Source organism: Equus przewalskii, chromosome 8 (genome assembly GCF_037783145.1).
Source record: "Equus przewalskii isolate Varuska chromosome 8, EquPr2, whole genome shotgun sequence".
Classification (NCBI taxonomy): domain Eukaryota; kingdom Metazoa; phylum Chordata; class Mammalia; order Perissodactyla; family Equidae; genus Equus; species Equus przewalskii.
The window spans coordinates 29,028,805-29,043,155 of NC_091838.1; the positions used below are offsets into that span (position 1 = coordinate 29,028,805).

Genomic DNA, 14,351 nt, shown 5'->3' on the forward strand with positions numbered 1-14,351 from the left:
AAGGTACCACTACACACCCATTAGAAAAGCTAAAATTAAAAAATACCATAGGGGCCGGCCCCGTGGCTGAGTGGTTAAGTTCACGCACTCCTCTTTGGGTGCCCAGGGTTTCCTCGGTTCGGGATCCTGGGTGCAGACATGGCACCGCTCATCAGGCCATGCTGAGGTAGCGTCCCACATAGTACAACCAGAGGTACTCACAACTAAAACATACAACTATGTACTGGGGGGCTTTGAGGAGGAAAAAAAAAAAAACATTGGCAACAGTTGTTAGTTCATGTGCCAATCTTTAAAAATAAATAAAAATTAAAAAATTAAAATAACAAAAAATACCATAGCAACTGTTAACAAGGATTTGAACCAACTGTAGCTATTAGTGTCAGGAATGTAGACTGTTACAAACATATTAGAGAATAGTTTGGCAGTTTCTTAAAATGTTAAACATACATACTTACCATATAATCCAAATAATTCCACCCTTAGTATTTATCCAAGAGAGACAAAGGCATATATCCACATAAAGATTATGAATATTTATAGCAAATCTCTTCATGATAGTCAAATCTGCAAACAGCCCCAATGTCTATCAGCTGATAAATGGATAAACAAATTGTTATATATCTATACAATGGAATACTAACTACTCAGGAATAAAATGAAAAGAACAACTGACAAATGCAACAGCACAGATTAATCTCAAAACCATTATGTTGAGCAAAGAAGCCAGATGTAAAGGAGTAAATTTAATATGATTCTGCATATATAAAAATCTACAAAAATGATTTTAATCTATGTGACATAAAACAAGATCAATGATGGGTTAACCTGGACCCAAGGTTGGGGAGGGAATTGAGCAGGAAGGGGCACAGGGAATCTTTTGGGGTGATGGAGACACCGGTTGGTGATGGTAATGTGGCTATATATCCTTATCAAAACTCATCAAACTGTAAACTTAAAGTGGATGTGTTTGTGGTATGTAAATTTATGTCTCAATAAAGTTGGAAACAATTTAATCTCAACAAGTCTTCCTTGGAATTTGACAAACCAATCATGAAATTCATATGGAATGTGAAGGGGACAAAAATAGCCAAAATAATTTTGAAAAAGAACAAGATGGGGGAAATTGCCCATCAGATATCAAGTTACTATAAAGGAAAACTAATTAGAATCATGTGCTAATGGTGTGAAAATAGATAAATGGATTCATGGAAAAAAATGGAAACTGAAAAGACATCCACTAACAAGGACATTTACATATTAAAAGTGCTACATTAAAAAGTAAAAATGAGAAAGGGGTAGACTATCCAAATAAATGATGCCAGAACAATTTAGTTATTGATACAGAAAAAATTAAACATCCATGCTGAGATATCAGATAGGCAGCTTGATCTATAAGTTTGGATCTCAGATAAGAAATCCACATTAAATGTATTTTTAGTCCTATGCCTATAATATAATATTTAAAACCTTGATATTTGAGTAGTAGGGAGTAGCAGAAATTGCTACGAGAAAGTCTTTGGTAAAACTGAAGAAGTAAACAGCGGAGCTCAACTTTCTCTGATGGAAATTCATCCTTCAAAGCTTCTCACTAGACTGGGAAATGACGTAAAGCCCAAAATTCCCCTCCACAGAGTAGGAAAGCCCCGTAACCGGTTGCAGTGAACCCAAACAAACAACGTACAGTTTCAGCTGAGCTCTGTCTTCTTTCCTCTGTGCATGTAGAGACCCTCAGATTCCACAAATAAAGATGAACATGAAACACTCACCCGTCACACAGGCACTCACAGGGAAAACGGACAGGTTTTAGAAATGTTGGAAAGGAAATGAAGCAAAAAGCACTCACAATATATTAAAACAAATAATAGGACTGGACAGAGTTAGCTAAAACTGAAGAAGACAAAAAGAAATGTTGTGGAAATGATACAAACATATTGGACTAGGAAAACAAAAAAAAGAGGGAAAAGGGCCTGAAGATGTGATGAACTCAGGGGAAAGATGGAAGCCAAGGAGCAGAATAAAGTTCCCTGCAGCAACGTCACAACTAATTCACTCAACAAATATCTACACGGCACGCGCTACAGGCCAGGCACTATTCGGGGTGCTAGGGGTTCAGCAGTGAACAAAAACCAAAGCATGAATTCTGGAGTCCAACTGCCTCAGTTTGAATCCCAGCTCTGCTGTTTACCAGCTCTGAGATTTGGTAAGTAAGTTATCTGAGTAAGTTCTGTAACTGCTCTGTCCCTCCATCTGTACATCTATAATATAGGAGCTCTCAATAGAGTTGATGTAAATGTCATGTAAATGCATATAGAAAGAAATGTATTACTGTCACTTACTATTCTTATTATTGTTTAAGTCAGATCATTAACCGAAAAAAAAAAAAAGGTACTCAAGGAAAAGATGATCATACCACAAAGTGGATAGACTAAATTAAGACCAGGGACTTCTACTTGCAGAAAGTTGGAGTGGACAAACTTTTGCTTATTCCTCCTGCTGAGTACAACCAAAAACTCTGGACATTTTATATAAGATGAACACAAGAAGACTCTGGAGAATGGAAGGAAGAAGGCAGACCGGTTAGGGACCTTAGGACCCAAGGAACGACATGGTAGTGAGTTCCCTGGGTTGTCTTTTTGCCTCACTTTAAGTTGAAAAGGCTAACAATACAGAAATGTCAACAGACAGAAACAAAACAACAACAACAAAAGCCTGCTCTCTCCAGCCAAAGGACCAAGAAAGGGGCAGCCTAGCAAGACAGAGAACTTTCAGACAATAACCACCATACTGCAGCCAAATGCCACAGAAAAAAACATGGCCCACCCCAACCCCACAAGCAAAGGTCAAGTGGGGAGTCTCCACTCCTAACCTCTCAAGGCTGTAACAGGAAGTGCCAGCACCATACTGATGTCAAAAAGACTAAGCAGGAAGCCAGGACTTTCATCTCAACAGCTGGTAACAAGCCCCCTACCCACAAAGTTAGTGGAGACAACACGGGGAACCTGGACTTACACCCCCACTCAGCAGTAAAAAGGTACCTCTCTCACACTGGAGTGATGTCAGAGAAAGTCTATGGACAGTCAGGACTTTCACAATTGCCCAGCAGTACTAAGGCCAACTTCCCCCCACTGCAGTGTCAGTGGGGTCCACATGGGGAGCCAGAACTCACATCTCCAATCAGCAGCAATGAGTCACCCAGCAGTGTTGACAGAAGGAAAATGGGGAACATGGACTTATACCTCCATCAGGCACTAATGAGGGCGTGTTCTCTTTTCTCCTGCCAGAGTAATATTAAGGAAAGCTAAGCTGAAACAGAAGGTTTAAATATAATCCAGAGTCTCATAATGTAATATGAAAATGTCTAGGTTTCAGTTGAAAATCATTCATCATATCAAGAACTAGGAAGATCTCAAACTGAATGTTGGTTCACAAACTGGCCCCCAAACACAGAAGGCAAGGAGAAACCAAAGAAGGGGGCAGATCACTCCAGATTGGTAGGTGGCAGTTTAATAAGCACAGTTTAATAAGTTACATACATAGTTTGTCTTGGGCAGATGCAAAATAAGTAGATCTCCACATCCACCAGAATCATAAAAGTTTATCTTGAGGCCTTAACTGGGTTCAGTCACGTATTCAGTCCAGATGATCTCAACAACACATTGCTCTTTCAATGCTGCATCCTTGAAAATAGCTCCCACTGTGAAAGCAGTGGGTACAGAATACATTCCAAAGACAGGGGAGGGGACAAGGAGCCTCTGATTGCCCTGGTCCAGCTCAAGGGTCAACAGGCAGTCATGTTCTCTCAATGACCTTATCCAATACTGAATAAATAGACAGCCAATAGATGCCAACACCAAGATGACAGAGATATTAGAATTCTCTGACCAAGTTTAAAACAGTGATGATACAAACATTTCAATGAGTAATTACAAACATGCTTGAAACAAATGAAAAAATATAAAGCCTCATAAAATAAGTAAATAGTTGCAGCAAAGAATAGAAAATATAAAGAAGAACCAAAGGGAGATTTTGAACCGAATAATACAATAACAAAACAGGGTCAACAGCAGAATGGAAGGACAGAGGAAATAATCACTAACTGGAAAATAGAAAAACAGAAATTACCCAATCTGAACAACAGAGAGAAAATAGACTAAAAAAAATAAAATGATCAGAGTCTTAGGGACATGTGGGACTATAAGATAAGAGCTAACATTCATATAAAGAGAGTCCCAGAAAGATGGAAAACAGGGCTGAAAAATAACTTGAAGAAATAGTAACTGAAACTTCCCGAATTTGTCAAGAACATAAATCTACAGATTAAAAAAGCTGGGCAAATCCAAAACAGGATAAACTCAAAGAAATTCAAGCCAAGACACATTGTAATTAAAAAAAGAACTAAGACAAAGAAAAACTCTTGAAAGCAGAGAAAAATAATACCTTACTGACAGGGAAAAAACAAGAAATCAATGAAATTGAAGCCAGAAAAACAATAAAGAAAATCAATGAAGCAAAGCCCTGGTTCTTTGAAAGATCAATAAAATTAACAAGCTTGTAGCAAGACTGACAAAGAAAGAAACAAGACACAAATTAGCAATATCAAAAATGAGATATCAGGGGCCGGCTCCGTGGCCAACTGGTTAAGTTCTCGAGCTCCACTGCGGTGGCCCAGGGTTCAGATCCTGGGCGTGGACATGGCACCACTCGTCAGGCCACGTTGAGGCAGTGTCCCACATCCCACAACTAGAAGGACCTGCAACTAAGATATACAACTGTGTACAGGGGGGATTTGGGGAGATAAAGCAGAAAAAAAAAAAAAAGATTGGCAACAGTTGTTAGCCCAGGTGCCAATCCTTAAAAAGAAAAAAAAAGAAGATTGGCAACAGTTGTTAGCCTAGGTGCCAATCTTTGGGGAAAAAAAAAAAATGAGATATCACTACAGACCCTGCAGATATCAAAAGGATAATAAGGGAATACTAGGAACAACTTTTTACATATAAATTTGACAATTTAAATTAAACGGATCACTTTCTCAAAAAACATACTGTCACCCCATATGAAACAGATGATTTGAATAGCCCTATAACTGTTGAAGAAATTGAACTTATAATTAAAAACTTCCCCCCAAAAAGAAATTTCCAAGCACCGATGGTTTCCCTAGAAAATTCTCCCAAATAATTAAAGAGAATTAACAGCAATTTTACACGTCTTCCAGAAAATAGAAGAGGAGAGAAGGCTTCCCAATTCATTTCATGAAACAAGTATTACTCTGATACCAAAACCAGACAAAGGCAATACAAAAAAAAAAGTCTATTCAGATATTCAAATATGTCTCTCCAAATGCTTGGCCCATTTTTAAACTGGGTTGTCTTTTTATTACTGAGTTTTAAGAGTCCTTTATATATTTTTTATGGTAGACCCTTATCAGATATATGATTTGCAAATATTTTGTCCCAGATTCTCTTTTCACTTTCTGGGTGGTGTGTTTTGATGAGCAAAAGTTTTTAATTTTGATAAAGGCCAATTTATCTATTTTTTCTTTGTTGCTGTGCTTTTCATGTCATATCTAAGAAACTATTACCTATTCTAAGGTCGTACAGACTTACACCTATATTTCCTTTTAAAAGTTTTATACTTTTAGTCCATTTTGAAACAATGGTGTAAGGGCCAACTTCATTCTTTTGCATGTAGATAACCTCCTGTCCTGGCACCATGTACTGAAGAGACTATTCTTTCCTCATTGAGTAGTCTTGGCACTCTTGTCAAAAATCAACTGACAATAGATGTAGGGGTTTGTCTCTAGACTTCCAATTCTATTCCATTGATCCATAGGTCTATCCTTATACCAGTGCCAGACTGTAGCCTTGTAGTAAGTTTTGAAGTCAGAAAATGTACTTCATCCAACTTTGTTTTTCTTTTTCAAGATTGCATTGGCTATTTGAGAACCTTTGCACTTCTATATGAATTTTAAGAGCAAGTTGTCCATTTCTGCAAGAAAGTTGGAATTCTGATAGCGATTACATTGAATCTGTAGATCAATTTGGGCAATATGGATGGAAGTATATCACAAAAATATAAATCTTCCCAAGAGTAACATACAAATGTACTATAATTCCAATTTGAATTCCAATTGTTTTTGAACTGAGCAAAGTGATGTCCAGTGTTATGCAAGTACAGATTCAAAAAGCACCGACTTGTCTTGTTTTGTTTCTTATGATGCATGGTGGTGAACAAGTGTCTGTTATCTGATGTAAGCTATTATATTAGGCAATTTTGAATGTCTTACATATTAGATAATAAATAATTTTAAGTGAAATACATTTTAAAAAGGAAGACAGAGGTTACAAGGGACACAATAAAAGAGAGTTGAATTCTGGTCCCTAGTTTGAGATCTGGCTTAGAATCAGACTTGATGATCTTACCTAAACAGAGAGAGAGAATTTGAGGGGAAGTGGCAGGGCTGGGAGAGGGGGCAGCAGGGGACAGTCCAGGGTAATCTCACTACCTCTGTGGATGCATGAATTTCCCTGGGGCCAAGTGGACACCACACAAAGCAGCCAGGCCTCAGCCATCTTGCTGATGCACCGCAAAGAAAGCTGCCTTCCAGGCACGGGCACCTCAGCACAGCCACAGCGAATTTACTGCCCAGAGAGGGGTGAGGGTGTCCAGGGAGGGGGTGGGGGGGTTGTTGAGAGGAGAACCACAATCCTTCTCCCACTCAGGGAAGGAGGCAGTGTGGCGGCCCCACAGCACCCTCTTAGGCACCCACATGTGGCCCACAAGAGAGTCAGACCCTATCACACAGGGGCTTTTAAGCCAGTAAATGATTTCCAGAGGTGGCCCTGAGATAGAACTACAACAGTGGCCAGGTAAGTCAAAAGCCATTTGTCCCTTTCCCTCCCCTTGCTCCACACCTCCGACCGCCAAGCACACAGCAAGCTGGCCTTAAGGAGGCAGGGGAGAGGGGAGAGCTGTCAGAAAAGCGGTGGCCTCCTCCTCCTGGACCAGTGAACAGGGGCCCTGCTTAAGCCTTCAGGGAGGAGAATGGAAGCGGTAAGATTTAAACTAAGATTGAGGCTTTACAGTGACTTGACTTTTTACATTCTTAGTTTTCAAAATAAATAAAATGAGTTAGATTTTAACAACCGAAAGTAACTAGAACGTAATAAACTCTTCCCAAGGGTTCATTAAAGAGCAACACAGAGAGATTTAAGACAGCATAGTTAAAGCCACACTCAGAAACACAAGACCATTCTGTTTATGTCCCGGTGAATTAAGACTGCTCAGTAACCCGCATACTCTACCAGCCCAGACTGCAGTGTCAGAACAGAACGGGGTTGGTGGAGCAGGGGCTCTGCCTCCCACACCAACCTGTGGAATACAGGTCCAAGGAACAGAGATTCCCCCCAACACCATCACTCAGCTGGGCACTGTACAAATATTTTTAATCCTTGCAATGACTCTGCAGGTAGTTATTATTACCCACACATTACAGACGAGAAAACAGACGTTCTGAATGGTTGGGTAATGGACGACCCAAGATCCCAGAGCCTGCTAGTGATCTCTCTGGAATGTGAACTCAGGTCTTTCTGCCTGTGAGGCCCACAGCCTGCTCACCACAGCATGCTGCTTGCTTAACTCCCTCTCCTCGGAGCCTCTCAGAAACCCCTCCAAAACCCCTCGGGCTGGGCTCTCCACCGCACCCAGGACACAGAGAGATCCAGTCTGGCTCTCTACATTTGGCGCCCCCCTTTGCGCACCTTCATAGATGGATTTTCAAGTCCGCCTCTCCAGTAAGGTTTCTTCCCACGGTTCACACTGATCTTTCTGCTTTCAAATCTCCAATAACCCAAGACCCTGATTTCAGTATGTTTGATGTGATAATGGAGGGGGGCAGAGGAAATACTTCTCCAGGAACCCCTGAAGCTGAAAAACAGCCTGGAGCTCAGCCTGAGGGAGGAAGTGGGGCGGATCAGCTAGAAAGGATGTTGACCCCCACGGGTCAGACGGAGAGGCCCTCTGGTCAGAGGGAAGTGAAAACAGGGAGTGCCTGGAAGAGATTGTTCATGCTTTAAACCCGGGCCAAACTAAATGAGTAATGAGAGAGGGTGTGCGGGACCTCACTATATATAGCCGGACCAGGAGTCTCCCTCCCAGGGAAAAGAGTCCATGTGCCCCTCAATAATCTTAGGGGCCATTGGTGGGCAACCCACCCAGTGATACAGCCTAGAGGACGGCCGGGGAAAAGCCGAGAACTCCATCTTCTCCTTTCTTGATTCTCCTGAGCGGTTAGTGGAACAGGATGTAGGGCCCACTTGGGAAGAGGAAGGCCTCCCTTCCGCTGCAAACAGGGCCATCTCAGCGGTCTGTCATGAACTCCTAAGTGAGTACTCCTGCCTTCACACTGGCGCCCGCGGCAGGGTTTGGGGATGCTCGGGGTCCATGGCTTTATGAAACATGGCTTCCGTCTTTGAAGGTCTTTAGGTGGCTCTGTCACTCTCCGTAGGGGGCGCACCTTGCAAGGTCTCTAGAGTTATACTTTGGGAGATATTAGACTTCTCTGGAGAAGGAGGATCCCGGAAGGACTCCAGCACCCACATTTCCAGGTCCAGGAGCAGCTTTCCTCCCCTCGTGGGAAATTCTGAGGAAGCCAGTCACCCTGTGAGTTCCGGCTCTACCTCGGGTCAGATAGTGTCCTCTTGACATAGGGTGTTGTCCTTGAGCCTGATAAGGAGCCTGGTCAGTATTGCTCACTCTCAGGATAAAAGGAGCTCTCTAGATCTAGGGGAGGGGAAAAGGTCAACTGTGGGAGTCAGGCACCCTTCCAGGTGGAACAGGACCCTAACTCACGTCAGGTGAATGGGGCTTTGCCTCAAGGTATCAATATTGAGCTGCTTTAAGGAAAAAATGTTTTTTAATAATGATTTTTAAAGTTTAGCACCTAGCGATCAAGAACAATTAATTCAAACAGGAAGTTCTCAGAAGCAGGACATTGCTAATAACCCTTATCTGTAAACCCTACCATTGGTTACAAAGTTGATAAGAGAGACTCTCTTACTTGGCCTTGAGCTTCTCTTGCAGGCAGCAAAATTTCTGAATTCTAGATCTTCTACCCCTGAGCTAAAAAAAATCCATGTCCAGGTTTGCAGAAGGATGTGTAAAACTTCCTTTCATCACTAAGCATTTCTGCCACTTCTTCCTGAATGTTTTCCTCTCTGAGTGGATTGTCCTGTTTCCCCAGTGCTCTACTTTGCATTTCAATGGGAGCTCTCTTGCTTTCTCTTCTACCTGCCCCTCCTTTCATCCTAAATGACTTGATTGAATCTGCTCCCACTTGGTCGGGTGTCTCAGGAAATATGCACAGGGAGGATTACCGTCTTCCCCCCGCTCCTCCCACAGTGGGGCTTTCTGTATGCACATGGCCTCTAGCTGCACAACGCTAGCGACCTTCACCTTCACGCCCTTCAGCAGCCCCGCCTTGGCCATGCCCTGCACATCCCACTTCATCTCTGCAATCCCCCTTTGATGCATTGTCCTTTCATTCGCTTTCTCCCTCCCTTTTTTCCAAGCCTAACAGCTCTCTCCAGACCTCATTACCTCCATACCCATCTCCATTAAATTCTCAAACCAAAATCACACCAACAACTCCCTGGCCCTCCTGTCTGTCTTCCCCACTGCTCCTAAAAGCCTGGCTTTGAACAAATCCTGCAGTGCCATCTCTCTGTTTCTACACTGGAGCTGCTGAGCTTGCAACCCTGAAGATGGAAAGCGATCTATGAAATCCAGTTTCTTCTGGGCTTCCTGCCTGGAGCTAGTCTTCTCAAGTCCCCTGCTCCACCCCTGCCTAGCCCCCACCCCTACCACCACCCACCACCCACCACCCACGATCCCCTCTCTGGTCCTGACTCCACTCTGATTTTACAAAGGAAACATAAGTGACTTCCCTCAGTTTCCTCACCCTCTCACCCCCATATCCCCCACACCTTCCCAACTTGGCTCTCTCCTCCTTCAAAGACTCAGGTAAGCATCAACATTTCCCCGGGGCCTTCTCGATCCATAATGAATTGGTCAATAAATGTCAGCTATTATTATTTTTGTCCCACCCCTCTTCACACGGAATCCATCGCTCTGCTTTCTGCCAGAACAATAACTTTTGTGCTTTACTTTATTGCCCTGATCACACAATAAGATTATTTATCTACATGACTTTCCATCCTGTTCAACCACAAGCTCCTTGAGAACGGGGAATGAGCCTTGTTTATCTTTGGAAACCATATAGTGTCTGGCATATAATAGATGCTCGATAACTATTTGATGAAATAAATACATAAATAACTGACTTCTTAGGTAGCTCTGTAATATTAATATGTTCATCTATTTAATGGCTGCAATTAGAATCACCTCAAGAGCTTTTAAAATTTGAACCGCCCTGACTGCAGGCCAAACCTTGGGGAGAGGTCAGGTCAGTGAAAATGCCCAGTGGGTGGAGGGTAGGGGCCATGGGCTTCTCCCTGGCACCAACACTGGGCCTGTGGCAGCTCAAGGCCATCAGGTTCTCGGCTTTGGAGGTCCAGATACTTGCTGTTCATCTCCCTGGTTCTTCCTCTCAGCAGGCACCATAATTTCCCAGTGCTATCACACCTGTGGTTCTAACTTGAGCATTTATAGGACTTTGAAGAAAAGGAAGATAACCAGTGACTTAAGAGGGCAGGCTGTGGGGGGTGAGGGTGGGGGAAAGCAGGGCAGACATGGCCAGCAGGCAAAAATGACCCCAAACCTTCTAGCCTAGTAGTTCTGAAATGACTCTGTGGTGTTTGTTTCTGAACTTGGCATGTTTTAGGTCAAGAACAGTCCCTAAGAATTCAGTGTGGATAAGGGATCTAGGGTCTGGCACTCAAAGTGTGGCCCATCAGCCTCAACTGGGAATTTGATAGAAATGCAGAATCTTGGCCCTGCTCAATCAGAATTTGCATTTTAGGAGGATCCCCAGATGACTCACATGCACATTCAAGTTTGAGAAGCACTGTTCCAGACCAGAATTTGATGCTCAAGCAGCCTGAGATTCAGTGTTTCTAACAATTTCGCAAGCAATGCAAAGGCTGCTGGTCCAAGGATACCCCACATTTGGTATTTCCCTCTGATACCAAAGGAATTAGCAGTCATGTCTACAATCTGCTCTATCCCTAGTTCTCTCTTATCAATCCCTGTGTTTAGAAAACCACCTCAAAGGGGTTTAAACAGTAAATGACTTGCATTTGCTCACATAACTGGAGTTCAGAGGCATGCCTCCCCTGCTGGGAGCCTTGATTCACGGACTCAGATACTGTCACCTGGAGTCCAGGTTCTCTGTGTCCCTGCTCTATGTCCCACCACCACAGCTTCATGCCCACGCTCTACTGGTGGCCTCCAGGCTCTCCTCTCTTGATAAAATCTCTGAGGTTGAGAAGAGCAGCACCTAAGCTTCCTTCCTATCATCTGTTACGTTTCACACACATAGTATGGTAGTCAATTTTACTCAATTAATTTTAAGTGCTGTGCTGAACTCCCTTCTGCGGAGCTGTTAAAAGAAAAGCCTGGACTTTTTCTACCCCAATAGATGCACTCTCCACCCTCCTTCATGTGGCAGCATCCACAGACTCCTTGTCCTCTAGTTTTGTGGTTAGCTTTGGCCAATGAGAGGCACTGTCAGGAAGTCAGGAGAGCAACAGGATTTTTTTCCAGGATCTATTTTCTAGGCCCATCCTCCTGGGCGACACTTGGCCATAGCTTCATTCCTCTTCCCAAGGCCACAAGCTCTGGCTGGCTGGACCCCTAAAGTTATCATTACCTTGGGTTCCAGGAAACGCCTCTCCCCTTTCCCAGTGGTCGCTAATGGATGATGCTCTGAGCTATTGCCCAACTTAGGATGCTTCCAGTCCCTCCACAGGTTCCCTCAGATAAACAGTCTGTTTGTCCCTTGATGTTTCTTCATTCACCCATTTTAAGTATGCCATCTGTTTCCTGGGAAACCCTGACTGACACAGACACAACTCACTTAATTTCACAGAATATAAAATCTCCATATGCACAGATTTTTTTTTACAAGCTTTATTTCCAAATTTACAAAAATGTCAATAACCAAGAACTCGAGAAATAGTGATTTGAAATGTAGACAATACACAATAAATCTTAGCTAAATGTTTAAAACTAGCTGGAACGAAATAATTTTTGCAGAAAAAAGTGCTTTCTACCATGGTCCATTAATTTTCCACTTTATAAAAATAATCTAACTTAAAAATAACGTGCACATACAGAAAATGGAAAAAGATGGACTTTACATATATCTAAGCAAAGCAAATTTTTGCATTGCCACCTTTCAGATGTTAACAATGTTAAATGCTGTTCTTACTGGAATGTTCGTTCTAAGAAAGACTGGAAAGTTTCAAATACCGTGACGTTGTAGTAATACACAGTATACTGGCAACGGAACTCAAGAGGACAGAGCAGAAGGGTTCAAGCCAGCACTCCCAGCTGAGTGGGCCCAGAGAAGCTCGGCGGGCTGGCTCGGTCCGCGCCATCCCAGCGGGGCAGCGCCTCGGGACAGGCGACGGATGCCCGCCCAGCAGGTGCTGCTGCTACTGCACCTGGAAGCCGCTCCCGCCCCCGCCGCCCGTTAGCCCGCGGTAGTACACGTGCGGGGCGCTGGGGGCGCTAGGAGGCCCGGATTGCGGGGCCCGCGGGCTCGGGCCAGGTTGGGGTGCACAGGGCTAGCGAGTGGTTCCGGAGGTTCCGTGTAGTCCGAGGGGTATAGGGGCTTGCCGCCGGCCAGTCCCCGGCAGCGGCGCGGCGAAGAAGATCAGATTGGGTGTACACCGTCCAGGGGGGACGTGTCGGGTGTAGCCGTCGAGCGGGGGTGCGCCCAGGCGCTGGTAGTCGCGGTAGGGGCCGCCCATGTACAGGGGCGGCATCGGCGGGCCGGCTGGGAAGCCCTGCTCCGGGCAGGGCCAGCCCTGGTCGTCCATGGTCACGAGGCCGCCTAAGGCGGCGGGGGCCTGTCCTGCTCTCCCGGCTGGTCCTACAGGGCCCCAGCGCAGCGCCACCTCCCCCAGGAAGGCCAGTCCTCCGCGCGTGCCCGCCTTGTTCGGGACCGAGTCGCTTCCCAACTCGCAGAGTAAGGACATCTAATAAGCCGGCGGGCAGCCCGCAAATTGGCACCCCACTTTATCATCTAAACCAAGACAATCCAATAGTGGAGGTTAATATTAACCATTGTGCCACAAAAGGAACACTAGGCACCCCATCAGCCAATAATTATTAGGGCAGACTTCACCACCTCGACCGAATCAGCTCCTTGGGACGCCGTCTCAGCCTGGAAGTGCCAACGCGGCAGCCTGACAGGCCAACACCTGCCCTGAAAAGGCTGCTAACAGAGGGACAATCTCCAGGAACGAGTACTGCCAGCGGAGTTTCCTATCCACCGCTTGGCTGCCGGCACCCCTGAGATCCGACACAGAAGGAACTGGTCCTGTAAAAGATCGCACTGAGTGCATGAAGCTTCTGCCCCTTTTCTTTTAGGGTGAAATGTGCCCGCCCACTGAGTCCCCTGTATCTTAAGTGCAGGTACTCTCCGTTCATGTACACAAAAAAAGGATTAAGTCAGGATACAAACTTATATTGGACCAGAGACAGAACAAATGGAAGAGAGGAGAGGACCCCTAACCAGGTAGAGGTTCAGCTTCTAGGAATAGAGGATCGCCAGATATGTACCGTTAACTGAAAAGGCAAGCTGCAGAATAGTAGGGAAAACGAATCCCATTAATGCGGGGGAAAGAAGAGAGAGAAAAATCCTACATATTTATATAAGTGTAGATGCAGAGAAAGTGTGCTAGGGAAAACAGGAAAGCAGTCATTAGCTCCTAAGTTCGGACTGGGGCAAGAATAACTTAGTTTTCCCTTGGTGTGCTGCTTACAGTTTTATGGGGGAAAAACAGGAATTTAAATATTTTAAATAAAGCTATTTACGAAGAAAAATGACATTGGAAAGACGAATATAGTCTGGCCATTTTATTCCTTCTTTAAAACAAAACAGCTCTCCCTCACCTTAAAAAAACTGAAAGCAAAATGAGCTCGAACTCTTCGCAACTAAAGGCCACAGCCTCGGCTTTTCTAACAAACTTCAGCATCAAAAAAAGAGCTCAAAACTGCAACCTATCTCGCTTGAAATTCTAAAGCTTTGCACATGTTTCTGAAAGGTGCTGTTGAATGCATTTCCAGTTCCATTAATGACAGGCAGTTTTATCTGTATTGAGTGTCTCAATTTCTTGCTTGAGAAATGAAGCTCTTTTTTAAAACTTGGAAAAAGAGCATTCGAGTTT

The 14,351-nt window shown here is 44.1% G+C and overlaps 1 protein-coding gene across 6 annotated transcripts in view; it reads right to left on the bottom strand.

Moving 5' to 3' along the window:
- The window catches only part of RP1 (RP1 axonemal microtubule associated), a 440,182-nt gene that overhangs the window by 420,146 nt on the left and 5,685 nt on the right, over window positions 1-14,351 (bottom strand). For 3 of the 6 annotated variants that reach the window (XM_070631597.1, XM_070631589.1, XM_070631588.1), the window contains exon 1: window positions 7,758-7,891. The exons of 2 other annotated variants lie outside the window; for them this stretch is intronic. The gene's annotated coding sequence lies outside the window, so the exon portion shown is untranslated. Of the gene's footprint in view, window positions 1-7,757; window positions 7,937-14,351 lie in introns of those variants that run through there. One more of the 6 variants, XM_070631613.1, reaches the window with a different exon arrangement.